Source organism: Toxorhynchites rutilus, chromosome 2 (assembly GCF_029784135.1).
Source record: "Toxorhynchites rutilus septentrionalis strain SRP chromosome 2, ASM2978413v1, whole genome shotgun sequence".
Classification (NCBI taxonomy): domain Eukaryota; kingdom Metazoa; phylum Arthropoda; class Insecta; order Diptera; family Culicidae; genus Toxorhynchites; species Toxorhynchites rutilus.
The window spans coordinates 77,732,668-77,759,878 of NC_073745.1; the positions used below are offsets into that span (position 1 = coordinate 77,732,668).

General features: G+C 38.2%; 1 protein-coding gene across 1 annotated transcript in view; it reads left to right on the forward strand.

The window, feature by feature from the left end:
• Positions 1–3,078: 3,078 nt before the first annotated feature.
• LOC129765854 (uncharacterized) overlaps positions 3,079–27,211 on the forward strand; it is a 257,295-nt gene continuing 233,162 nt past the window's right edge. Inside the window, exons 1-2 of the mRNA XM_055766292.1 lie at positions 3,079–3,422; positions 15,765–16,471. The gene's annotated coding sequence lies outside the window, so the exon portion shown is untranslated. The remainder of the gene's footprint in view (positions 3,423–15,764; positions 16,472–27,211) is intronic.

Genomic DNA, 27,211 nt, shown 5'->3' on the forward strand with positions numbered 1-27,211 from the left:
ATGATCCCAGACTCGTAATACTTGTTTACCAAAAACCATCCAAGCTATGGGACTGAAGGTAACGGCGACTTTCTTCAACACATCATCGACCGTAAAAAAATTAAGGTGAACATACATAATTTATTGCATATTTAATATCATTAACATATGTATTTCTTTTCTTCATAGGGACACGAGAGAACAAAATACGGATGAAACGTGCTAATTCTACCGTCACTCTGCTAATCAGCTAATGCAAATCAGAGCGATGCAGCAGGAAGAGGAACGGGAACTTGCTTTGGGAATGCTCATCAAATTGAGGTGGTTGAAGCTGCGATTAAAATTTGCCTATTGTACGCAGTTTATAGAATGATTCCAACGAGAATTATTGATGTTGTTTATAGAATAAGTTATTAGTATAATGTATTCTAAGTATGTAGAATTAAACGCAATCAAATACAATTTTTTAAATTAAAAATAATTATTAAAAAATATTGTCATTATCCCTGATGATAACCTCTCACAAATATGAAGCAAAATTTTCACTGTTATTGCACCAATGTTGGACCAACAATTTGTAGTTTGTTTGACATATGTGCCTACCATTCTTTTTTTGTAACATGTACCAATGATTAGTAGGGTAGAAAATGACTAGAGAATTGGTAACATGTACCAAAAAATTTGTCATATTTACTAAATTTTCCTCTCAGTGTGTATGAAATGGTGGGTAAAATTCGTTCTTTTCCGTCTCATTTGTTCTAATGCTTGTGGAAATCTATTTAATCATTTATGTAATAATTCCACTATGATAACTTGTATTATACCCAAAATATTACTCCTTCAAAATCGCATTTCGAGAACATTCGAGAAAACCAACGACAAATGCATATCTGCTTTTCTAATGGTTAAAACGGTACGGCAGTAGAACTGCACAATTTAGCAAAAACTTTTTTTGTAATCGTAAAATCACAGCTGAATCAATAAACTATAATCAAATGACGCATGAAATAACATTTAAAGAAACTTATTTGGCAATCATTCGCCTGCGAGAAACAAGTGTCTATCAAACATAGTTTTTCTGAAGACTTCTGAAATGATTTAGCACAATTGAATGTTGTTTTGAATGAAGCTAATCAAGATACTATTAAGAAAAATGTGTCGAAAGCATTCCAATGGTGAAACAACCAATGGATTTCGGGATACTTCTTTATTGAACTTTGACAGCGAGATACAAGTTCAAATATAGAAGCAAAAATTAGAACAAATATATTGTTTTATTTGTTCTAATTTTTGCTTAATTTTTTGGATGCCTAAAATGCTCCAATTTTCGATGCGGTTAATTCCATAAAACGTGGAATTGTCAAGTTCAATTTCAAATATAAGAAGACTTATCGCTTGTGATTTCCACTATGCCATTGATCTAATTGATAGCAGTTTCCGCTTGGCTGTGGTGCAAAATATGTAATCTAATCCCGGATTCAATGCCTCTTGAAAAACAACACGAATGTTGTAATCTTTTTCTTGAATGGCGTTAACGTTCCCTTGTGGAACTTTTGCCTTCTCAACGTATGCATTAACTAGCGTCATTTATTAATACTTGGTCGAGATTTCTTAAGCCAAATAACACGCCTTGAATGTATTCCGAGGGGCAAGCTCTTGAATACGCATGACCACAGTGCAAGTCGAAGGAAATTTCTTTGACGAAAAATCCCCCGGCCAGAACGGGAATCGAACCCGAACACCCGGCATGATAATGTGAGACGCTAACCACTCGGCCACGGGTGCACTTCGAATGTTGTAATAACATGTACTAATTAACGGAAAACTCACTTGTAACATCCCAATCTTTCGTTCGGTAGGACAAAGTGATCCGCAAAAAAACCACTCTCTGGCGCTGAGCATGTCTAATTCAGCTTAACAAAATTCGGGAAATATTCGGGAACGAGGGTACTCAGAAAAGGTGGACTGAATCTGGTTCTTCTATTACACGAGTGCAGGTATAGAGATTTGGCTCATTTCCCTAAGTCCTTCCCAAATTATTTAGATAATCCTCCAAATATTCCAGTCATTTCATCATGTTATCAACACTCCACAAGTACTCTGCAGATAAAAATGTATCAGCAGTTCGCCATGTCAAATTTACCCTCGTAGACTTGGACCTAGAGCACAGAATTCAGTTTATGCTCAAATGACGTAGCTTAGAAGTTGAAAACAATGATCCTCTACTTCCAATGGAAACTTGATCACTCACCGTTTATGTAAGTTTCATTTAGAATACGTATTTGAGCGGAGAAGATCGCTGATATGGAAAAATATTAGAAATAACCATTTTATGGATAAATATGGAGTACTCAAAATGAGCGAAAAGTTTAAACATTCTTTAAACTGCAGAACAGATTTTATTTATTTTTGAAAACAGATCTGAATGTGTTTTTAAAAAACTTTTGTTTAACGTGTCCACGTGGACATTATCTGAACTCCCACCCCCTCACCGTTGACAAACGTGGACATTTTCGTACCTCCTACCCCCCTAAAGTTGTCCATATGGTATGTGGACAGCCCCTTATTATTATTTTAGTATTTTGACAGCGAGAAAAAAAGTCTCGATTAATCAATTTTTGAAATGTTTGTTGTTATTCTCAAAATAAAAACATGTCTTCACATCTGACATCACTGATCATACTGGGCAAAAGTGACAGAAGTCTACCCAATTAAAAACTTTTCAATAAAACACGTATACTAAATAATTGCTTTTTAAATAAACTGATTCTCAGAAAAAAAATATTTTAAACAACAGCTTTCTGGAAATGTTTTTGACCACCATCTATTTTTGATCATCCACTTTCAGTGCCCACATCACCCCAATATCCATTAATTTCATAACTAATAACATTCTAGTACAATTTTTCAAGATACCTCATCATGAACCCCTCGTACATCAGTCATTTTTCGTCGGGGATTCCTCCACCGAACACCTTTCAACTGTGACATCGTCGCCCGTTCAAAACATCATAATGTGACAGGAAAATTTGTTGTTTTTGTTGCCTTCTCGCTCTGTCCCGCAGCGTTTTCCATCATCAAACCAATTATCATCGGAAGCAAAGCAGGAGAGGGAGCTTTCGTTTGGCAACACTCGGGTCCGTTGGTTCATTTTCTTCTTTTACGCGATCGAATCCAGAAGAAAGAAGCAACTTTTTCTGCGACACAGCCACTCCGGAACAATTTCAATAGTTACTGTCTGGGGCTCTTATTCCGTCGAAACACACACACGAACTCTCCAGTGGAAGCTCCCTAGCGGAAAACTTCCGGTGTTTCGGTGACGTACAGTGAAACTGTTTCGACAGGAGCTACGGAATTCGGGAAATAGTGTTGAAAAAAAATTGCCTTCATCGGAAATATTTGATTTTTTTTGTGTGTGCTCCCTTCACGTACTCTTCGAAGAGGTAATTTCGTTGTTTCTTTTTCTCGCCGTGTGTGTACATTCGAAAAAGTTGTTTTCCACAGAAAAAAAAGATTGTGAGTGAAAACAAGAAAAAAGAATGTTTTAATTTGAAGTTTAGTTTCGGTAGTTTGTTGTCCTGATGAAAATTGAGTGAGTGCTGTTAGTTCCGTGTTGGCCAGTTGAGAGTCGAAACTGGCTAGCAGCGCCGAATGCAGCGCAGAAAATTGTGTACTCCGGGAACTGTTTGCGTTATAATTACCTAACGAAAGCATTTTTTTTGCTCTATTGCTGAACACTGTTGTATGAGCACAGTGGGACATTCCGTACGAGCAGAGGACAGTTTATTGGGGGTAGAGTGGCTCCTGTGTTTTATTTCCCTGCCCCCTCTGGTGAGTTATTACGGAGCAAATCGATTTCGGAATGTCGACACATTTGGATGAAAATAGATGCCTCTTACGGTGGAGCCGGGGAATATGCCGAGTGTTGTACATTTCGTGTATTCAAGCCAAAGTACATATATGGAAATATTTCTCCTGAAACTTGAACATTGTTTTCTACAGAAAGAGGGATTAAATTGAGACATCAGCGAATCCTATTTCAATCTGAATGGATAGGATGATAAACCTAGAAATTCTTTGATTAAATTGACTCAAATCCAATGGGTCTTGCTTAGGTTTTAGACTGGTTATTGGCCATTACATTTGTGATCACCAAAGTCGAAGTACCCGAGAAATGGTGCCATTTCGGGTCGGCTACATTTCAACTGGGAATCTGACAAAAACTAAATTTCAAGTTGCACAAGCTACTGGGATCAGATTGCAACGACGTTTGTTCAACTTGATTGATGAAAGTATGATAAAATAAACAGGCTTTCAACAGATATTCATCAGGTCAAGTCGTGAACACTTAATGAATTCTTCATTTTACTGTTCATTGCATTAAATTCCTCAGCTACATCTCTTTTTCGATAATGTGAATTTTGCTATAATACTGAATCTGACATCAAAGTCAGCAAGCCTACTCGTAAATAGAGAATTGAACTTTTGAAATCTGTCTGTCTGTCTGATTCTTATGGACTCGGTAACTACTGAACCAACCGACATGAAAATTGGTATGTAGGGGTTTTTGGGGTCGGGGATGGTTCTTATGATAGTTCGAGACCCCTGCCTCCTCTCTAAGGGGTGGCAGCCATACAAATGAAACACAAATTTCCGCATTACTCAAGAATTAATCAAGCAAACGCGAGAATGAATCAATCAAATCAAGCAAACGATGTAACGAAGTACAGCATTGGTTCGCTAACTGGGCGTTATTTGTCCGGGCTGCTTTTTAGCTGGGCGCTCGCTAACTGGGCTATAGCCCAGTTAAAAATCAGTTAAACGTCAAATATAATGTAAACAACAACGTTGGTGAGGGGTACTCCAATGCATCATGGATCTATAATCATCAATACACTGAAAGAAATAATTAGTACTTGTATAACAAATCTTATATTACCTAGTACCAATTTGATAGTCATTTTCTACCGTACTAACTCTTCGTACATTCTACGTGAGTAAATGGTAAACACAAGTGTCAAAATTTATAGCAGAATATCGGCTCAACATCGATCCGGCTTTCAGGATTTCGGACTTGGTCACTTGTTTATTCGCAATTCGCAGATGGATTCACTTCCACGCTCGAAGCATTTTGCAGAATGATTGGCGAGTTGGTAATGCATATCAGCACTGGTATTTAGTTTCCAGTGCCGCCTGGAGTGTTTGAATAGCACAAGAATTGGATAAATTTCACTGTCACAATATTTGTGCAATAGATTAAGAGGACCAACTGAAGACTTATTGAGGAACTCAGTAAAAATTAAATCGTAGAACCAGCGTATATACATCATCATTTATCCAATAATTCGGGTGGTAGATGATACACCTAACCTGCATATACATACTTGGCAAATGCTTACGAATTAGTTTGGATAAATAAACGATTTACGTCAACTGTAGTTGTAACCTCACGAATCGTCATTTGAATGTATGAGAATATTCATGGGATATAAATGATGTATCAGGTCGTTCCAAAAGTTTTTACCCATCAGTGCGTTGGTGGTTCCGTACGAACGAGAGCATGATAGGTGCATCCAATGTGCTCAGGGATGTTGGAAGTAAGGTGGAGCACAGTCTTCCAGCCTGCGTAAGGACGATCTCGTGCATAAGATAGGTCATTGAGTACATAGATATATAAATTTCTACAACGTTGAAACGACGAAGCTCTTCTAGAAACGTTAGTGGCATTGAAGAAGAAGAAGAAGCAGAAGCATATTGATGTGGCAAATTCATAATATGATGTGATATGTGTTCCATTACGATCTAATTTGATTTACTGTTAAGCAATTTTCCACAAGATGTAACACGATTTTTTGCAGTACTACATTGATTTAAAATATTCGTTTATATGACTCACGAACTGCATCTATCTGATATACATATATGATGTCGATTAAACTGATTTAACGATAGTGTATGTTATAAAACCTCTGCCTGGTATAGCGAATTACGACTTAATCTGTCATGATAAATAAAATCAGGAATTTCGCATTTTATACGGGTTTAGATATACACGATGTATACTTTGATCGATATAATATACCATTGTGATTTGATCCCGCTTTATATATGACTTACAATATGCCACATAGCCATTATTTTCTGAGCAAATTTAATGCATGAAAATTTGTTCATTATAGAACTCAAATATTATAACACTAGTCTTTTTTTATTCAACTTGCCATTATTTTCTGAGCAAATTTAATGCATGAAAATTTGTTCATTATAGAACTCAAATATTATAACACTAGTCTTTTTTTATTCAACTTGGTCCTGTCCAATAAATTGAAGGTTGAAAAAATCGATTTTCTTTTTTTTTGCATTTTTAAGAAGCTTATGCCCTCAGAAATGTTATCCTAAAACAATTTTACGATATTTGATTTCATTGTAAAGTTATAGCCAAAAGTATGAGATCATCTCAAGGGATATAGTGCTGCTGTACGCGTTACATAGCCGTTTTTTGATATCTCATTTTTTCGATTTTTTATGAGCTTCAAAACAACGATTTTTCATTAAAAATATTTCATTTTTAACAAAAATGGCCGCTATTTTGGCAATTTTTAGAATTTTCAAAAACCCCTATGTAACGCTAACACTAAATGTAACGTATTGTCCTAAAGTTTCAAAATATTCATCGGAATTCGTTCAGAACTGTTGGTTTAGAATCAATACTACCAGCAGGGTACCGATTTTCAGACAGCATCTACGCATCCAGCTGGCAACAGTGTAATAATCATTATTCGTGCACTTAAGAAACAGAAAATACATCTTCAAATATACCTTAAGCAATATCCAAAATACCCACTTCACACTTCCTATCATTCGAAAAAAAATTACGAAAATTCCTTACTTTTCGATTTTCCAGACAAGGATCCTTCCTTGTAAAATGAATTTCAGATTCAAGGGACATCCCTACCATAGGTTAGTTTATTTTACTCGATAACATAAGTAAACTTGAATGTGTCATATCTGCAGACTGTGGTTAGAAAAGCTCACATTATCATTTTTTATTGTTGCAATAAGGCAATAGGGAGGTAATAGTTTTGATATGATTGTAATACGTGCATTTTCGACGGAAAAATGTAGCCGATATTTGTCTTACGAATCGTGGTTCTGCTTGACATATATGTTTACCAATTTCTCCTCGTAGCTAAATTAATCATTAACGCGGTAGAAGCACGATTGTTTGTATTCATCAAATCATTATATTTACAAATTATTTCTCTCAGTGTAGGTTTTATTTTGCGCTTCCAAATTTTTCAATTAATAGTTTTTGAGTGCATCCATTGACGTTCCCCTCGGTGTTTTTTTGACGTTTGAAAAGTCAACCCAGTTAGCGAGCGGAATTCGTTAACTGGGTTGCTCTCTTCGCCCAGTTAGCGGACAACCGCTGTAGATGTTGCATTTCTCATTGCTTGAGTTTACTGTCATCATATTGATCCATTTATAATTTTGGCTTTCTTCAGAATATTACCTTTTCTTTGGCATTTTAAAAGTGTTCACACTCAACAACTTTATGCGAAACTTTTATGCGCGAAGGACACAATAAACAAACTGCAGCGCGCCAAGCGGTTGCCATAAAAAATTTTTAAATTGAAATTCATTTTTATAAAGAATATTTGTTTTTAAAATTATGAACGAAAATTATATGAATAGTTCATACAACTACCAACAAGTCTCCCAAACATCGGACGAAGGGCACTGTTTTTACCAAGCAAGCGGTCATTTTATCTAAAAGGAGTACCGATAAGTGTCTTCGTTTTTTTTTCAAAAATTAATGCTTTATTCTGCAAAAAATGGTTATAAATTTAATATTCAAAGTATTGCCCATCGCTAGTCACAATTTTTTCCCATATTTCTGGCAATTCACAGATCCCTTTGCGGAAATAATCGGCCGGTTTGTCGGCTAACCACGAATCGATTCAATTTTTGACTTCATCACAATTGTAGAAGTGCTGGTCAACCAGGCCATGTTGCATCAATCGAAAAAGGTAGTAATCGAACGGAGCAATGTCTGGAGAATACGACGGGTGGCTGTAAAATAACTGTATCATGTCTTTGCTCGTATTGTGGCTGTTTTTCCTTCAGCGCACGGCTCAAACACATCAATTGTCGTCGGTAGAGGTCCCCCGTAATGGTTTTATTCGGTTTTAACAGCTCATAGTGCACCATACCCAGCTGGTCCAACCAAATAGACAGCATAACCTTCTGGTCGTGAATATTCCGCGCCACCGTCGATGTTGATGCATGGCCGGGGTATCCATACGTTGCCCGACGTTAAGGATTGTCGTAATGGACCCACTTTTCATCGCCAGTAACGATTCGATGCAAAAAACCCTTTCTTTTATGCCGTTGGAGCAGTTGTTCGCACGTGAAAAAACGGCATTCGACGTCTCGTGGCTTCAATTCATATGGCACTCAATGTCCTATCTTTCGGATCATTCCAATTGTTTTTTTTTTGATCGGATATGGTTTGCTGAGCTACTCCAAGTGTATCTGCAAGTTCCTGTTGCGTTTGTGACGGATCTTGATCGAGTAAAGTCTCCAACTCTTCATCTTACAACTTTTCTGGCGGTCCGGAACGTTCTTCGTCTTCCAAGTCAAAATTACCACTTTTAAACCGTGCAAACCACGTCTGACATGTTCGTTCAGTTGGAGCATGGTCACCATAAACTTCCACTTTCTTCATATTGAAGAAATGAAGTACCACTCCCCGCAAAAAAAAACTCGTTGGTACGAAATTCAACATATTCGAAGTGGCAAAAAACTATGTTGTTTACGCTTAAACTACGCAAAAACGCAATAACGCGTTAACAATAGCTTTCCTACGAATGTCTCGAAATTTGATTCAATGGAATGATAATCAAGTTACGCTATCTATTGTAAATCCGAAGAAACTTACCGGTACACCTAATATTTATCCTCAATCAACAGTATGAAGGGAAACATCATGAGAAAGGTTGGCTTCACCGTCTACAGGTAAACTTCGATATAACGTACATTTCACTTTCAAAATTGTACGTTGTATCGAATTGTACGTTATATCGAAGCAAAATAAAGTACTCACAAACGTAGTCTATACATTATTGTGTTGCTGTTTTAGTAAAGTCAATGAATAATTTCAATCAGATGACGAAGCCAGCCTTTCTCATGATGTTTCCCTTCGTACTGTTGATTAAAACTTGATTCATTTATAATTCGGAATTACAAAACCAGCTGTATTTCGGGATATATTGAAGGTACAAAACATGTTTTAGCATCACAATGCAGATAGTTCATTGTTCTATCAGAAAAAAATATTGAAATTTTTTTTCCTTTACTCTTTGGAAATGTGTACGTTATATCGAGGTAAAATGTACGTTATATTGAATGATGTTATATCGAGGGTACGTTATATCGAAGTTTCCCTGTATTTGTTTTTTTTATGATTATTTACCAACTCTACCCAAACAGCATCACGATAAAGTAATACGAACTATGTTTCTGAATTCTTTATTATGCTTCGATGTAACGTACAATTCGATACAACGTACAATTTCGAAAGTGAAATGTACGTTATATCGAAGTTTCCCTTTATTGCATAAATACATAGATAACAACATCTTCATATCCTTTGAATTCTTGTTTATTGACTTCTTTTTGAGCTCCTTTTCTGAAACAACGCGAAATAACAGAGATTCACTTTTGATACAGAAAAACAGGAAGTGGGTTACATCTGTGGTATAACCGCAAGGTTGTCGTAGGACTATCGTTGGATTGGTGATCATTTGTTTGAAGTTAAATCTGAATCAATTCTCAATTGATGGATGAATGCATATTTTGGGGAGTTCGAAGACGAGAGCGTTCCGTTGGAGGCACAAGGTTTTGAGCCTCAATACCTCTTTGTCGACTGAATGAAGTGACATTCAAAATATGAAATGTCCACGAGTTACAACCACAAAAATCTCTAAATATGGGTACCTGTTTGAAATTTCTTCTTAGTCATGATTCATACGCAGGTGATGCAAGACACGGCTAGCAAAGCAAGATTCGTCAACTTGTATGTAGTGAAGGCAAAGTATTCAGTAAAAGAAGCAATCACGCAAAATTGGTGCGAAATTTACTTCTTCGCTGTCTCATGTTTGCCCTATACATAATCACCCTCATTCCGGTTCACGATCGGCGATTGGATTGATTGGATTTCACAATCCGAACGAGTTCGAATATTTTGCATTCTGCCCGTTCGCCTCTAATCCTAAAGGGCGGTGAATTTCGAACTTTCATCGCAGCTGTCATACAACTGTGAAATAAAAACAAAAACAAAAGTTTTTTCCACAAGCAACTTTCGGAACGATTATTCTATTTACTGATTCACATGTAATTCGAACTCATTGGCATCCGAAGTTGAACCAGATGTTCCTTGGGTGTGGAAATGGAATTATCTGCGGATTGTGCGATGAGAAGCGAATTATGAGAGGAGCCAAGCTTTACGTGGAAGATCCTCGTGAGGCACTTCTCAAATATGCTAAGGATGTAGAAGAAAATCCTTATTGGATTGTTCCAGTCTACTCTAAAATGCAACCTCAGGCAATATTTGTCTATGAAGATGAGCCGAAGAGTAGAAAAGCGAAGAAACAACAAAGAAAATAAAAAATATTAACGCTTACGTCTATCAAATAGTAAATGGAAACAGTTGCTAGCAATCTTCCATATGTTGGCTCCGGCTTGCAAAGCTTGCATTAACGTTTTCGTTCCGGTCTTGGCGATCGTACTAAGGTTATTGACCAGATCGGTTTTGGTCATTCCGATACAAGTATCGATGTTAGTCAGAGTTCCAGCTCTTTGTCACTGTCCAATTTTAAGGGTTTGATGAGCGATTTATAACGAATTTTGTCGAGAGCATACGAAGAGTTGGTGATCAATTCACGCAAGAATATTTCTTTGTTCGGGTAGAACGTGTTGATGATAAGCACATCAGCTGAAATCTCAGCCTTAACACAAAGGTTTCCACATCTCCGGTTGGTTGTAGCATCTGAAAAATGATAGTAAAACTATTTAATAAAATCAACCGAAATTACGCAATACTTTACATTTTCAAATGTAAGATAATTTCGTATTTCACATCGCAAAGAATTAATATTAAGATAAGGAAATATACATACCTTCGAGTCCTTTTGATCTTTTGTAAAATATTCAAAAAATTTTCTGTAAAAGTTGAGCTTTTCAAAAACATGCTCTGGAAAAGTCTGCACTGCAAACATCTAGAACTATCGGCTAATTAAAACCATTGAGAAATATGTTTTCGTTTTGGCTTTTGCCAGAGTGAACGTCATCGCCTCCAGAGATGCCAGATGATTTTTTTTAAGTCTGCTACGAAAATGTTGATTTGTATAAATATCCGCCAGCTACCTTTTCAACCGTTAGAATCGCAAAGTGATGTCTAAAAAAAGAGGTTGTTAGCGCAGGAAACTGAACCAAACCATAAAGTAGAGAAATAGCTTATCCCTGCAGTCTGCAAATTGCGAACAAGTCTGTGAATTTGGCATCCTTGCATTGATGAAAACCAATTTCGAAATAATTCGAAGTCGAACGGATTGATAAAAATGCTTATTCGAAGTCGAACGGGTTACAAAATGCATCATTTAGCTAATTTCAAACCCGTTCGTGTACCGGAATAGAGGTGAATAAATAAAACATTGCTTGTCACTAATGCTCAAACATAAATAACAAAAAATGTATTTGCTCGCAGTATATTTAAAATTGAAAACAAAATAAACTTTTTCGCTTCAACACAATTCTAAGTAGAATTGACAGATTATCTGAGCTCCCACACAGTAGGTTGCATACTGAATTGTTTTTGCTACTAGACCATTGCTTAGATATTTTTTTGTTGGTTAATGAATGTAGAGGAGGTGTGGTTCACTATGGAAATTTGGTAGTCAAACTAGAGGCGAATGAACTCTCTGAAGTGGAAGCCTCCGGCGACTGAGAAATAATCGCTGGAATGATTTTCGGTTCATCATTTTATAATCGAGCATTGAATATGAAAATATTCGACTAATGGGGAAACATAATCTTCAGAAGCTTTCTTGTTAATTGCACTTGATTGAAAGATCACAGAACAAAATGTATTTTGTCGCAGTATTTTATGAAAAGAAAACAAATAATCGCTGGAAAATTATATGATTTTCGCGATGCGAAACATTTTACGATTTTCATTGTATGCATCCATTATTCAATAGGAAAATACTCTACTGATGGGGAACAAGTGTTTGCACTTCATTTTGCCGAAGTCTGTCATGGTGGATATGAAACCTAATTTTTTTCGTTCTTCTTCTTCTTCAATGGCACTAACGTTCCTAGAGGAACTTCGCCGTCTCAATGTAGTATTACTTGCGTCATTTTTATTAGTACTTAGTTGAGATTTCTATGCCAAATAACACGCCTTGAATGCATTCTGAGTGGCAAGCTCTAGAATACGCGTGATCACAGTGCAAGTCGGAGGAAATTTCTTTGACGAAAAATTCCCCCGACCAGAACGGGAATCGAACCCGAACACCCGGAATGTTAGTTATGACGCTAACCACTCGGCCACGGGAGCACACTTTCACACTTTCGTTACTATTCTAAAATTTATTGTTGATCTCCTGAGAATCAAGATCTAGACCGTTGAGTGACTATAGATTTTTAGATTAAAATCAACCTACGCTTCCCGCTCTCCGTCTTCCCGTATGTGACTTTTTCCAACCATGAAGCAGTTACCACACAATCAGCGAATTAGGATTTGGCAGTCATTAAAACAGCAACATGTCGGCAGCGGCGAGAGCGTCGAAAATGATTTTTTCCAAGGCAAACGATAAGCTTTCTAAATTTCTTTTTTCCAAAAGTTTAGGATAAGCTTTCTAAATTGGCAATACGCGGATGAACTGTTAAAAGTTGAAAGCCTTTATAATTCAGTACTGCCTCTCACCCAATCAGTAAAAGCAGAATCAACAATAGTAGCAAAGCGTTAGCAACATCCAGGTGTACCAAAAATCTTCATAACATCAATAATAAAAACACCAGCAAAAGACCTCTTTATTTTGCGCCGCGAATGACGAGATACCAAAATTTTTCGCTTTATTCTGGAAACCACTTTTTTATACCAAGAAGATAATAGAAGATTTCAAATTTCATCGTTACTATCAGTCATTCGTCTTCCGGAATCTCTTATGTCGTTCGCCGCGTGGAAGAGAGGGGAGAGTGTTTAATTTACTGTGACGATGTGCTCCTCGTATTATTACTATGAGGGAACGAATAAATCATGGATGAACCAGGTTCAGCTGATTCTACAAATCCACGCAAACTATCGGCGCCTTTCAGGGCCACTAAATTTTTCTTCTAATGATTTTTTTTAAAATCGATGCATTCTCAAATAATATTCGAAATGATGAGTGAACGAATTGACTCAAATAATATTCGAAATGATGAGTGAACGAATTGACTCAAATAATTTCGTAGTCCCACGTCAAGAAAGCTGTGGTTTCCCGGACACAATTCTTAACAATTTTTTTCTTACATTTATAGCAGTAAACATCAAAACATCTAGGTAGACTGATTGAAATTCATTATATTTTTATAAAAAATAAACATTGTATGTTTACCAAATGTGGCACAAAAATTGAGCTAAAAATTGTACATTTTTGCTCAATTTGATTGTGAAGACACTCTTCGTACCGAGTTTTTATATTCAAAACAATTACCTCACATACCTGGATATGAATTTGAATGTTCACATTCGATTGCATTGTTTGAAAAATGCCCATTCGAAAATCAGTGCAAAAAATTATGCAATCTCAACTGTAGAACAAATTCTGAAGATAAACGTGGAGCAAATTGAAAAAATTGGACTTATAAAATTAATACAGATTTTTTGAGGACAAACTGAAATAAAAATATTTTTTCAGAGCAAAAACACAGATTTTATTATGGCAACCTGCTGTTCATTAATGTGCAAACGAATGCAGTCGTGCTCACCTTGATCTGTCAAGAGTCCACCAAGGATTTGTTTACGTGTGGATTTTTTTTATTTCTTCCGAAATGTCGCGTATCAAAAAGGAGACTTAACCCTCTCATTACGGCAGTGTGCTCCGCCGAAGTGCTACCCCTGTAAGGAGCACTGCGCCAAAAAGTATGCACATCGCGCTGGTATGAGCAGTATGAATTTCATGTCGTCTAAAGACGACGCTCGTACACACAGCTCATCGCGTAGATGTCGTCTATAGACGACGCTGGTAACGAAAGGGTTAGGTTCAAACATTGGACACATGGATGCGGGAGAAGGGTATTACAATGAATAAAGCGTTTTGGTATTCATTCGGCAAGTGTGAAGTCCACCATCCAGAGATTCGGGGAATACTTCGTTCGATGGTTTACCGAGAAGAGGAAGAAATCCAGGACCTTCAAACCCTGGTCTGGACCGGAAAGTAATCAACCTCATCAAAGAAAAAAGCTGTGAAGACGGTCGGAATGGTGCAGCGGATCAAAAAGCTGAACAACCTGAAGACATACAAGAAACAAAAAATCAAAACAAAGTGTTGAACAAAATGTAGATGGGTCATTTTCCGGAAAACGGAAGAACGAAAAAAAAAATTCTTGAAAGTTGCTTGGGGGTTCTGTAATACCATTAATCAATTTTTTTTTTCATATTTCGGGAATCGTGGATAATCGGAGTACACATAAAAAAACTAGACGACTAGGCGACATGAGTGATTCACTAGCAATTGTGACCGGAGGGTCGAGTCAGACGATCTACTCGTCTGTTCTCTGAACATCAGCTTGGGGAATGTCAAAACAAACGAGACGAGCGTGAAAACATTCAACTCGGCTTGTGGAATAGCGCTCATAATTTGGAACCTAAAGACGCTGAGACGCTGTCGAGTCCTGCTAGACCACCTTTTTTCACAGAATTGGTTACGTACCCACGACTTTAGGGCACTTTCGAGAAAATGTTCCTAGTGAACGGCGGAGACCACTTTGACTGCACGGTCCAAAATATCAATGGACATTGGCTCTTACACTGTATTTTAGCGGAAGCGAGGAATTGAAAAAAATAAATATATTTGATGTTTCATTCAAAGATTTTCATTGCAAATGTGTTATTTTTTCCTGTAAACATAGAGATTTTCGTAATAGAAAATATAATCCCCCCCGTCCACCCCAAGAAGTGGCTCGTTTTTTTTCCCTTCTGTTTCTCGCATTTAATCCTGTTACATCAATCCAGGCTTTGACAGCGCTGGCACGATGGTGACACATGCCGTTGCTGCTGCTTTTGTGATGTGTGGAACTCAATCGGGAGTGGTGTTCAGAGACAAAGTCTACCACCACCCAGGGAGTGCATGTTTTTCCGCTGTGCACTTTGCCTGTCCGCTTCGAGACTTTCGGTCGCGGTGTTGTACACGAGCACTAGTAGAACCGCAAAGGGCTCGAGAACAGTCGGTCGCCGCGTCAGCCTGTGTGCGTCAACCTGTAAGCGCGCGCGAGTGTTAGTTTAATCTATCATCTCGTGTTGTTTCTCTCCGCCGCCACACAATTGCTCATCGCTTCTCCAGTTCTGCACTCCGGAGCTGCCTGCTAGCCAGTCGTCGTTTTTCGGTCTTCATTCTCAAGTCAATAGTTTAGCGTGCATTTTTTTTTCGCAACAACTTCAATCGTATGCAATAAAAGTGTTCGATCGATGTAAGAGCCCTGACGTGTGTTGTTATTATAGTGTGTAATCATATTTACAGCAGTAGCAGACGCAACAGCAGCAGCAGTATTTCTACATCCGCTGGAAGCCAATCGCTGGACTAAAAGACGAGTGCAATTAGAAGTATTCGTAATACAACCCGTTCCGTGATCAGATCGAGATAAGAAGCACGAAGAGTTTAGAAAACAGCCCAAAGAAGAGGCTAAAGAGTTAAAAAAATAGCGAGTGAGATCAGCAAAAGATCATCGTCAATGCACGAGTAATTGGGAATTCGAATTGGGAAGAGAAGAAATTATCAAAATAGTTGCCCCGCTGGTCGGTATCCGGCTCGAAGTTTGAAAAAAGTGTTCGTTGAGAGTGAGTATTATTCCCTCTTCCCATCCGTGTGTACATATTGTGTAAATACAGCCAAAACAAGAGGAGAAGGGGCCACAGTTTGATATCTATCAGTTGATTGATTTGTGGCGATTTTTCGCGTTTCACGCCAAGTGGATTGTGCGTGCATCTGGCCAAGTGTGTGTATGTAAGTGTTTGTGCGCGGTGTGCATGTGTACCGTGTTTTTCTCAGTGCTTGAACGCGGTCCGTCACACACGTCATAGCGGTGAGCCGGCTGCGAGCGCCGCAGACTCCTAGGAATCGGACGCTGTTTTAGGACAGAGAAAAGGGAAACGAGAGAGTAAGAGAGGAGCAGATTTTTGCCCCACCAAAGGCGAAGTGAATTCGGATCGACTGGAGAAGAGTAGAAGGTGAGTTTTTGACTTCGGTTTACATAACGACAAGATATTAATAATATTCTGGATAAAGTATGCTTAATCAGTAGCTTAATTACTGTTATATTCCTTCCGTTTATGACAGACAAATGTATATGAACGATGCGAGATTTGGTGTGCGATGTTTATATCTAACATTATTTAGTGGTTAATCTTTATATTGACCGTACTCAATTTTTTCTATATGACTACCTCTAATATCTTCCATAGTCAACCATTCCATGCTAAACCGATATAGTGGTTCTCAGATTTTCATGAAAAGTGGAAGTTTTGCTCCTTAGGCGTGGTACACAAATTACAAAACGATAAAAATACGGATTTTGGACTCCCTCTTCCCCTATGTATCAAAAGGTAACGCAAGACGGACCTTTCTCCCCCTAGAGTTACGTAACGCCAATATAATTTGTGCACAAAGTCAAAGTCTGTTGGGAATTTTTCACAATAGTTTAGCTTTTACTATGTATTGAAAATATCAACGTAAAAAATTTAGACATCTGCTCATCTGTCTGTATCCGAGTCTTCGTCCGTCCAAATAGACTCATTATTTTCTACCATTAACGCCTCGTTTCCTCGTTTCGAAACAGGTTTTTGGGTACTGATGTTTACCAAGTAGGCCGGTAGCTGCAGACCGTAGCCGGGGATCTGATAACGCGGGATTTCCCTTGTAAATTCATGCCTTATACTTATACATAGGTATTGGGTTCAATTCTCTATCGGTCTAGCGTCTTCCCGGATTGGAAATTCTCTCAACATGTCATGGAATAAATATTTTAGATAAAGCCTTAAGTTGTTCTGTCGATTACGAATCTATGTCTGCGAAATAACTAGTCCGTTTTCTTCGATTAAATTTGCTTACTGATTAGTGTGATGTCATAAAATAAATACAGGAATTATTATCAATAAGATAACACGTCCCGCTCAAACCTTTGTAGGGGAATGGAACCACCATCATCTTTGAGAAAAACTGCTAACTTCCGGGAAAGAAGAGCTATCCGACGCACAACTTGGTTGAAAACACTGCGTCCTGGAGCATTTGTAGCAACGAATGTTGCATCAAGATTCAATTGATTAAAATTATGAATCACCATGTAATTACAGTAATTACTGGATTGATTATTCCTTAATACCTTAAGGATAATTTTAAAACCCAGCCCACGAGAAAATGTGTCCGAAGAACAGTGTCTTGGACGAAGTGCAACGAATGTTGGTTCATTGTATCCACTTTGCTTCTGCCAATATGCCCTAGTTTTATTCTGTATCCTGCGATAAAAGATGGAATAAGCTAATGTTTAGCAGCCGCGACAAAATCATGATCCGGAAGATTAACGCTATGTTCGAGATGAATTAATATCGGAGCCTGCTTATTGGCGGCTGCTAAGCCCATCACAATAAGTGCTTTATGATCTTGGCTCAGGAAACACCCCTTATTCGGTCCCAGAATCGAAATGAATTGGTGTAAAAAGTTCGTAAATTCACAGAAATGACTGAGCACTCAAAATTTGACAATTTCCATGACAAGATCTATATTTAGTATTTAAACTTGACATAATCCTACGTCAAGAATACCAAATAAAGCCTGTAGCTCTTGCTATTAATTTTGGAGGATAAAGTTGGAAATATCAGAAATATTTCTTGACTTGAAGGATTTTTGAAGACGATGAACATATTATATTGACAATAAAGACTGAAGAAATTACAATTCATGTAAGCGTACACTTAATTGTGAATTCAAGTGAGTTGGCGAAACTCAATAGTTTTTTGATATAAAAAGGCGTAAGTCTTTTAGTCTTCTCGATGTTGTAACTCTTAACCAACGAAAGATGAATTGAATCCCAAGAAACATTTAACTTTATGGATCGGCCACTGTGAAGAGCAATTTCCCTAGTTCCCATTTTTTCATTTGAGAGTTCTTCATTTTATCCTGTAAGCACTTTTCTCTTGAAAATCCGGAAGTAAATTTCCTATCTAAAAAACTCCAACGATGAAATAGGTAAATGGTCGTCAGTCAGCTCTGTATGAAGCGATCACTACTAATTAAAAAAAGGTAATTGAGGTTCAAAGTTTTCGAAGTCGATGGAAACGATAGAAAACACACACCATTGTTGATTGAACAGATCGCTCCCTTGGTCCGATGTCACCTCTGCAATTTATACTTCTTCTCCCTCTCTCTTGCTTTCTTTCTCTCTCTCTTTCTCTATCTCTTTCTCTCTCTCTCTTTCTCTATCTCTTTTTCTCTATCTCTTTCTCTCTCTCTTTCTCTATTTCTTTCTCTCTCTCTCTTTCTCTCTCATTCTCTCTCTCTTTCTCTCTCCCTTTTTTGCTCTCTCTTTCTTTTTGACGTAGGACTACGTCTAACCGGAAGATATAGGGGGTGAAATGGAAATCTAGGCACTGAACAAGTAGGAAAAAATGCAAGATTTGAAACGCTTATAACTCGAGCATTTCTCAATAGATCGCAAAGATTTTTGCATCAATTGATAGGAAATATATCTACGCATCTATCATAACGAATAACATTTCATTTTTCTTGAGATAAATAATTGAATAATTGTGAAATATCAAGCATTCTCAAAATTCACTATGTGCCCATTTTTGATTGGTCCATTTTGTGCTCCTCAAATCGTACCGACCAAAACGGGCAACCAGAGCAGCAGCGAAATAGAATGAAGCACGATTGGAAAGGAAAAAGAAAAAAATGAACGAAACATTGGTCGCAGTCTCACACATGCGTAATTCTCGAGCCAGCCAGTCAGCTTAAAAATCCCCGCTCCGCTGCCGTAACGATCATTCTCATTCAAACCGTACACCACATCGGTTCGCATCACAACACATCAACAAACCAACCCAAGCAGCCATGTCTGGACATGGTAAAGGAGGAAAAGTGAAGGGAAAGGCAAAATCCCGCTCGAACCTTGATCTGGGGTTCCCGCTCATGTTGATCTGGAGTTCCCCGCAAGGGTAGCTAGGCCGAGCGCGTTAGTACCAGTGCACCAGTCCACCTAGTCGGCGTTATATAGTTTCGGCCGCCGAAGTGATTGAGTTAGCTGGCAAAGCTTCTCGCGACGATAAGTTGCAGCGAGTGGCGAGTGGCAAACGCAATCGCAAAACGGCATCAGGTAGCAGAAGAAAAAAGTTTGTTCTTTATTCAAACTGCTTTGGTGGCAAATCCAGAACAAGGCGGCATCGAGGGCGTTCGAAATGGTTTTTTTTTTCAAAACCACGAGTACTAAGTTTTCTAAATTGGAACCATTCCATAAAACAAGGCGCTTTTCAGGGCCAATAAACCTTCCAAAAAAGAGTTTAGGAAATAAAGTTCAATGCGTTCTAAAACATTATCCAAAATAATAATAAAACACAAATTGATGTTTTCATAATTTGTTTGCCAGGATCTGATGAGTATGTGAATTTGGCAGTAGTTCTGAGCTTATTGATAGTTGGGGACTTTCAAGATTATTCAATTTTCACCAACTCTTAAATTGTTTCCAGATTGAAAGTACAGTAATTTACAATTAGTTCGACATTTAGCTAATTGGACGGACATGTAATGCGACTTATTTAGTTGGACATTTTTGTAAACATAGAGATCCAAATTATGACCGCACATTGAAAGTCGACACTGTACCACTGTCATCGCAAATGTTCAATTACAGGTTCAAATCGCCTCCAATGCGACACTGAGTGGCGCTTCGGTACGTTGCATTGAATGTAATTTACTGTAAAATATGTCACAAGCTGGATGGGAAGAAATTTTCCAACTGTGAAAGCTGAGGCGAGTGGCAAATGCAATCGCTAAACAGAAAGGTTTAGCCGAACAAGATGGGGATATCGAGTGACAACAAAACAATAAACTCTTTAGATTGAAGATAATTTTGTGATCCTGAAAAGGACCCTTTTTAGCCTGCATGTGAATCCAACGAGCGAACAAATCGTAATGAATGTATTTTTTTGCCATCGCTCCCTTTTAACGCTGATTCGTTCGTCTCGTTGGACTCGCCCCTCTGGCTGAGTCTGCCGATTTGTCTCTATCCTGTGAGTGTGTACCGCTAGAGTATAAAACACGTGGACCCCAAAAAAATATCTTATTTTCTTTCAAACCGTAAACCCGTGTGGTTGTACGGCATCGGCATCCTGGACGTAACAAAGGAGGACAAGTTAAGGGAAAGGCAAAGTCTCACTCGAACCGTGCAGGTCTCCAGTTCCCTGTTGGTCGCATTCACTGATTGCTCCGCAAGGGTAACTAGGCCGAACGGATTGGTGCCGGAGCACAAGTATACCTAACAGCGATTATAGAGTTTCGGCCGTCGGAGTGCTCGAGTTGGCTTGCAAAGCTGCTCACGACAATCAGAAAACCCGCATCAAGAACAGAGCAGCTTCGGTTCGGCGCTCATCAAGGCAACAATTAGTTTCAGTGAGTGGCATAGTGCTTCTCCGGCACGTCGCATTAAATGTAATTTACTGAACAATATGTCACAAGCTAGATAGGAAGAAATTTTCCAACTGTGAAAGCTGTGGCGAGTGGCAAACGTAATAGCTAAACAGGAAGGTTTAACCGAACAAGATGGGAATATCGAGTGATAACAAAAACACAACACCAAAGGTTCTTTTCAACCCTCAACATATTCATAAAGAGTAAACAGTAAACTAATCCATTTTTCAGGTAGATAGGTAGGTATTCACGTAGGAGAAGAAAATAAAACAATATATTTAAAATATATATTTAACAAAAGCTGTCCCCTTTGTATAGTCCTACGTCACTCCGGTTATGTCCCCGACATTACCCACCCGTCTTTTTTTATCTCTCTCTCTCTTTCTCTCTCTCTCTCTCTTTCTTTCTCTCTCTCTCTCTTTCTCTTTTTCTCTCTCTCTCTCTTTCTGTTTTTTCTCTCTCTCTCTCTTTCTCTTTTTCTCTCTCTCTTTCTCTTTTTCTCTCTCTCTCGCTTTCTCTTTTTCTCTCTCTCTCGCTTTCTCTTTTTCTCTCTCTCTCGCTTTCTCTTTTTCTCTCTCTCTCGCTTCCTCTTTTTCTCTCTCTCTCTCGCTTTCTCTTTTTCTCTCTCTCTCTCTCGCTTTCTCTTTTTCTCTCTCTCTCGCTTTCTCTTTTTCTCTCTCTCTCGCTTTCTCTTTTTCTCTCTCTCTCTCTCTTTCTCTCCTCTCTCTTTCTCTTCCTCTCCCTCTCTCTCTCTCTCTTTCCCTCCTCTCTCTTTCTCTTACTCTCCCTCTCTCTCCCTCTCTTTCCCTCCTCTCTCTTTCTCTTCCTCTCCCTCTCTCTCCCTCTCCCTCTCTCCTTTCTCTTTTTTTCACTATTCTCTCTCTTTTTCTTTCTCTTTCTCTTTCATCAGTATTCAGCTGAAATGGGTAAATCTGTAGGGGCTAGGGATCGACATGGCAATTTCATTAGGACCTATGTTTATTTAAACAAAAACACGTGCTATTCTGGCATGTAAACATGTTATTTTGAGCAACAAACAACGTCTTGCCGATATCTGTGTTTCCCAAGATGGTAAATCTGCTCTAGATTCATTGATGCAAAAATACTTATGTCATTGGAAACTCATGTTTCTCAAAATTTAAATTTAGCTACTTGCAGTTCAATAGCGTTTGAGTGAAAAAAATTTGTTTGAAATCTCTACACGGGTAACAGCAGAGGTAATTAATAATAAAGTGATTTCACAACACAACAACGGTCGGGCACATGTTGCCATACCGGTATAAACCGGCTTGAGATCGCTTCTATCACATAAAGGAAATTCTTATTTTGAAGAAACAAACAATTAAGAAGCAGCATTAGCTAAACGAAAATCCCACGTTCTGATTGGTCCAAACTCTGCTCGTTACAATGCGTCGACTAAAACGAGAAACTCACTCAGCAGTGAAGCACAATTCAAATATATCCATACGATTGTGGAAACAATCGTAGCTAACCATCGTGCCCCATTATATCCAAGAAATGGAAATAAAACAAAGCAAAACTATTTTTATATTTATTTATACCTAGTCAAGAATGAATGAATTTCGGGTTAAAGTTCCTCAAAAAAAAAGTGAGGGGTTGCCGCTAGGACACGACCGCATATAGAACTACGTAGAGTTACGCAATTATATTATGAATTTTATTTTAGAATGCATCGAAATTTTTTTATTAATTATTATTTAATTAATAATTATGTTCTTCGTTACAAATAAATTTGATGAACGTTCTTTTACGTTCGATATGATGCCTAGGACTACCAAAATATGTGAACGGAAGAATTGTCAAACGATCATTGTATTTTACATTTCCCTCTGAAATTATTGCACATCTCATGTTTACGTGCTTCTCGAACCGCGAAAGTTCATGCACCACTAGTATCTGAAATGACGATTTTCCCAGGCTTCTCAGTTAAAAGTACGTTTTAGGGAAACAGATTCCGGTCTGCACAACGACAAGCGAGTACAAAAAGAACTCAACACCAAAAAATACCCCCCGACTTGCATGTATTTGCAAAGCGGATTCCCCCAGGCACATTGAATTTGAAGTCTGTGTTGGGGAAACCGTAAATCGGACCAATCAAAACTTGGTAGTAAGGGCGTTTAGATAACGCTTGACATTTTACAGTTATTCAATTGTTCATCTCATGAAGAATAACATTTTCTCAATTGTGATAGATGCGTTAAAATATTTCCTATCGATTGATGCAAACATCTTTCCGATCTGTTAAGAAATGTTTGAGTTATAAGCATTCGAAACACGGGTAGGGTTAGCACCCAAATCGGCAGAACAAATTAATGGGAAAAAAGGAAGGTCTTCCAGTTTGCATGAATTTAAGCCGTTTAGAGCTTAGCGAATTGTAATGTATAGCATATCAAATAAATCTTAGAGAGTTTCCCATTCGATTGGTATGTAAATCATGAGAATTCGTTCACAGTGAAAATAGTTATTAGCGTTAACTTTATTTCATAAAAACGAGACCTGTTTTCTGATTTGGAACCCTTCCTGAAAGATTTAGTTCTACGTCAACAAGAACAGAATGGATTTTTATCTAGTCTTGTTTCAATCAGCGAGCAGCCTCACCCAGAGGATGGTCGATAGTGTGTTGTGAATGAAAGATGTCTCTAGTGATCCCAGATTTTTGAAATTAATTGTTCATCAGCTAATCGAATACTTTTCAGCAGTTTGTTATTCGATACGATTAATCGTCCCAAATAATCGATTAATCGATTGATCGTTAAACTGAAAAAAAAAATTAGTTAGACTAATATTTCTCATTTGCTAGCAAGCCATCTGGAATCAAAAAAGTGTTCATTCCGCCTGAAAATAAATTATTATCTTTTACGCTCCCCTAAACTCGTAAACGAAGCTCAATGCAGTCAACGCAATGATTGAATTTCAGTATAAAACTGCAGCGGTCGTACTTTTTTTTTCTCGCGGCTTGGATAGATTAATTGACGTAAAATATTCGGTTGCGCAGTATTCGATCGATTTCTTTAGAAAGTATTCGATTAATCCTTTAATTGAACGATTATCGGGGATCACTAGCTGTCTCATTGAATTGCAATTTTGATCTTTTTAAACTTTGCACCGCGTCGGTTTTCATACCGTCAGGTGGAAGGTGTTTGTGTATGATTGAATCATATATACGCTTTTCTGATTTTATATGTTCTTAAAGGTAGTCTGTTGGATAGAAGACAACACTTTTCGACAAGTCGATTATGTAGAAGACTGGACTGTTGCATCGTGTTTCTCCAAAAGAAGGACTGTGTTTTGAATGTGTAAAAGCCGCAGGTCACATATTGCCTCAGCGGAATCCTGGCGAATGAAATATCCTTCCACTACTTGTCCAAATTAAACTCCATCTATCACGTGTGTCAATGACCTTCTTCCCTTGAAGGCGCGCATCATTTAGAGAGCGTGAGATCCACTGCGACGGTTCGAGTACCCACATCATCGGGTCTCAGGTTCTTCTAAACTGTGCCATGTCATGTGCATCTCTCCATCATAATCAATTTTGTCTTTTTATCAAATTTCGCGAATGCATATCCCCTCCCCGTCCCACCGAGCATCCGAGAACCGGCAGTATTCACGTTCTGTGTGCAAAGGATCGCGTGATATGCCTTATCCCGTTTCGTTTTCCCCAGCTCCCCCCGAGTCGCTGGCAGTAGGCTTCAATGTGCTGTGCAGAGGAAGAAATGGGGCGGTAGTTGTGGGTATTGGATGTAATGCAGTACGTGTCTGCATCAGCTTCAATTTCATTCATCCTTCATCTCATCCCTCAGCTTCGGCGTTGGTTTTTTGTTGCGCGGCTCAACCCCGCATCCACCCCACATCTCCTGCATTCCTGCGGCGGTACCAAACGGAAGGCGAGAGGAAGCCCCAAAATCCCGTCGTGGAGTTCGCAAGATCCATCATGGCATGAAGTGAAATGAAGATAATGTCTGCCGGTGGTGGGGCGATTGCGTTAGCTGTTTTGTTGCCGGGGTCCACTTTCGTTAATATCGGCAAAAAAAAAAATTCGGCGAGTAAAACCACAATAATGAAATGGATACGCATCAGAATGCACTTCCATGTACACACGCACACATACACTATTGTATAATTTTTGTGTGCCCTATCAATGGGATACTGTGCGCATTCGCACCAGAAGTGAATGAAGAAACAAACAAACATACATTCGCACACAGGCGGACAATTGTTGGTGCCACAGGAACAGGAAAGAAACATTTGAATTAAAGTAGAGATAATTGTTTCTACATGATTTCACACGATAAATGTGCAACGGTTACGAGTCGCGGGTCTGGTATTAATCATATGCATGGTAGCGGCAGAGCATAATGCTGCAATCAACCGAAAAGTTGAATCGAGCGAGAATCGGGGCGCGCGCGTGTTTTGTGCACGACGACGCCGGTGCTCAATTGTTTGAACTTGTCGTGGAATGTGCACATACAGACACACACACCCCACACACACGTGCACACCATCTACATCAACGGAATAAATGTTTGTCAAACATAATTTAGATTGGACGTAATGAAACAGCGGCTGTTACTGCCTGAAGTGCCTGAAGGGTAAGACTCTCCGGAAAACGGGACGATTGTTCCTGCAGTGCAATGGTCATGACATATTAACTAACTGCAAACGGAAAACGATAGTGGAATTAGATACGGACTGGTGACTGTGTTAACACTATTATTAAATAGCCGAACTATTGAAGCATACAAATCAATCAACTGACTCAAAGCTTCGTGTCTCGGATACGTTTGGGAAACTCTGTTACTTCGATATGACTAAAGTCCTAACTAAAGGACTGAGCAATTGCCCTGTTTGTTTGGTATCATCATTTAGATTTATCTTCTGAAGTCTTGGTCTTTCGAAGTGATCCATGGTTTTTTGTCTCTTCGCAAAAATGGAATATGTATCATCGATCGGAACAAATGGTTGAATTAGACCCGTATTTTTTATTTTTTTACTAGCTGATCCGGCAGACTTCGTCCTGCCAAAATTTTATTTTTTGTTATTGATACCTTCAAACAATCACGTTTTCTTACTAAGCACACGTTCATGGGTTCAATCGCAAAACTGTTCATTGCTTGATTTTCAAATCTACCCATTAAAATTACCTTTTACTATAAAATTCCTAGAGTACTTCTACCAAATCTCGTCGTTATAATATCAGATTATTTTCAGACACAATTCTCGTTCAAGATTTTTCAACCACTTGCAAATAACATAACTCCCCGTTACATGGAATGTTTGATACAGAAACCTTTCTCGAGTTTTGCTCTTATCAACACATTCGGCGATCCATTTTTATTTATATAGATAGATGACAATATAGGAGTGCGTTTTATCACATTAAAATCCATTTCCACTTTCGAACGAAGATCAATTTCGTTAGCGCAAACATAAAATGGACTAACAACGCTTGTCGGCAAATTTTTTCGAATTTTCCCATTTTCCTTCAGAGTTTTCGGTAAATTTTCAATTGTTATGTTTGGTTGAAATATGTGTAATATTTTTATGGGACCCCCTCTCCATTCCAGAGGAGAGAGGAGTGTCATAGAAACATAGAAACATTTCTCATACCCCAAAACCCTCACGTCCCAAATTTGGCTCCATTTGTTTAAATAGTTCTCGTGTTATGCAGAAATTTGTGCTTCATTTGTATGGCAGACCCCCTCCCTTTAAAGAGAGGGAAAGGGTTATCTAACCACCGTAGAAACGTTTCGTGCCCCCTGAAACCTCCACATCCCAAATTTGACTCGATTTGCTTGATTAGTTTTCGAGTTATGCATTCGATTATGCATTAGTTGTCGAGTTATTATGTTTCATTCTTATGGCAGCCTCCCCTTATTTTGAAAATTAAAATTGATTTTTCTCGAAAACATACGCTTTTAAAATTCTGAAAAAATAGATAATTTATAGCCCTTAAAATTTCCAACAAGTTTTCCATACATCGGACGACGGCCACATTTATATGGAAAAAGTTTTTCGATCAACAACTTTTTAATTTTTTTCTTTGAAAAAATACTATTAATGTTTAATTCGTAACATTTTTATGTATAAATTATCGCAATTCACATGCTTCTTTTCTCTATTTAGAAACATGTCAAACTTTAGAATTTACACACAAAAATGTTACGAGCAAAACATTATTTTTTCAGGAGTCTTCATACAAAAATGACTTATATTCCAAAAACTATAACAGATAGAAAGTTGACGTCTTCGACAAAAGTTCATATTTTAAT